We start from the raw sequence: 1,656 nt of genomic DNA, 5'->3' as shown, positions 1-1,656 counted from the left end.
AAGACTACAGTCTAACACACTTCATCATAGTCTGGTAAATTATGAATTTATGGACAATACAGAATAAAACCAGATAAAACATTTTCACTCTTTCTTTAAGGTAAATGTTCACATATATCTAACCTGCATTAACGTCTCTACGTTCACTGAATTAAAATGGAGGCTCCCTTTTGTTTACATGTTGCCGTGGTGACTCATGGAATTTAAGCTCCATTGATGATTAGTTTTTGTTTTATTCATACGAGCGTCAAAGTGAACTTGTTAAACCTGCTTTCTGAAACAGGGCCCTGAACCTTAAAACCAAGTGTGAACCCTGAATCAGGCCGAATGAGAGGGCAACATGTCCAAAATCCTTTGGTCCTCACTATGTAGCCAGTACAAGAAACACATACACACGTGAGAAAAACTGTTTCTTCAGATTTAACTGATGTCATGAACACACACTTAATCACATGTAAACACACACTCACACATTCAGAGGTTAATTGTTGTTGTGCTAACAGGTTCATTAATCACACACACACACACACACACACAGGGATGTGGTATAAAAGTATCTGCAGGTTGTTTCTGTCTTTCTGCTGGACGACGACGACTCAACACACTGACCAGGTATGAACACACACACACACACACACACAGGATAACTGTGTTTAAACTGTTAGTTATGAATGAAAACTAGTTGACACGATGAACGTCTCATGTTAACTTTACTTTAAATTATTTTGATACTCGGTCAGATATAAACTGTTTCTACTGAAGTGAATGTTGAAGTTGATCTGCATGTTGATGGTGTTGATGGTCTTTAAATGATCTACAGCAGGGGTGTCAAACTCATTTTCACTCCGGGCCACATCAGCATCATGTTTCCCTCAAAGGGCCGGTTGTAACTGTAAGACTGTATAAATGTAACTACTCCTAACATATTGTTAAATAACTCTCTGCTTTTGATTATTGTTTATTCAAGTGTAAAAATATTGTACATGCAGTTATATAAATGTAAAATGATATTTAAGCACATTTCTGTTATTATAAATAAATAATAAATAATTTTAATTTAAGGTTAAGAAACCCACATTACTCTATCAAAGATCAAACTATTAAAGAAAATAACAGACAAATATCAAACACAAGTTATTACATTAACTTTGTTCAAAGCTATTGTTGTCACCTCTCTGCATCACTAATGTCCCTGCCGTCGTCCCGTGCATGGCAGCTACAAGAGCTCCTCACAGAGTCAGGTCTGCCTTCAGCCTCTTACAAACACTGATAGATGATGTATCTCGTCTCTGAGCTAGCTGTGTTGTTAGATTGCTGCTAGTTCCTGAACTCGGTCTGCGATGGTGTTTCTTCACAAACTGACATTTGTAAAAGTCTGTATCTGGTCGGAGCTCACCTGCTCACATACCTTTAGCATGCACTGGGCTGTAGCTTTTGTAAATATATTCTGCTGTGATTGCACTCTGCCTTTTAATTCTTGGACAATTTGATGTTTTTCTTGGAGGCTAAATTTAGCTCCGTGTTTGGTGTCAAAATGCCGACGTGAATAGTATCCTTCATCACCGACACGCATCATAACACAGAAGACAGACCCGTTTTTCTCCTTCAAGCACAAACATGTATTCTCTTTCCCATCTTTCATTACATCTTCTTCCC

The sequence above is a fragment of the Anarrhichthys ocellatus genome, unplaced genomic scaffold (assembly GCF_004355925.1).
Source record: "Anarrhichthys ocellatus isolate YVR2014 unplaced genomic scaffold, GSC_Weel_1.0 scaffold915, whole genome shotgun sequence".
In the NCBI taxonomy this organism is placed as follows: domain Eukaryota; kingdom Metazoa; phylum Chordata; class Actinopteri; order Perciformes; family Anarhichadidae; genus Anarrhichthys; species Anarrhichthys ocellatus.
This window is presented reverse-complemented; position numbering follows the sequence as displayed.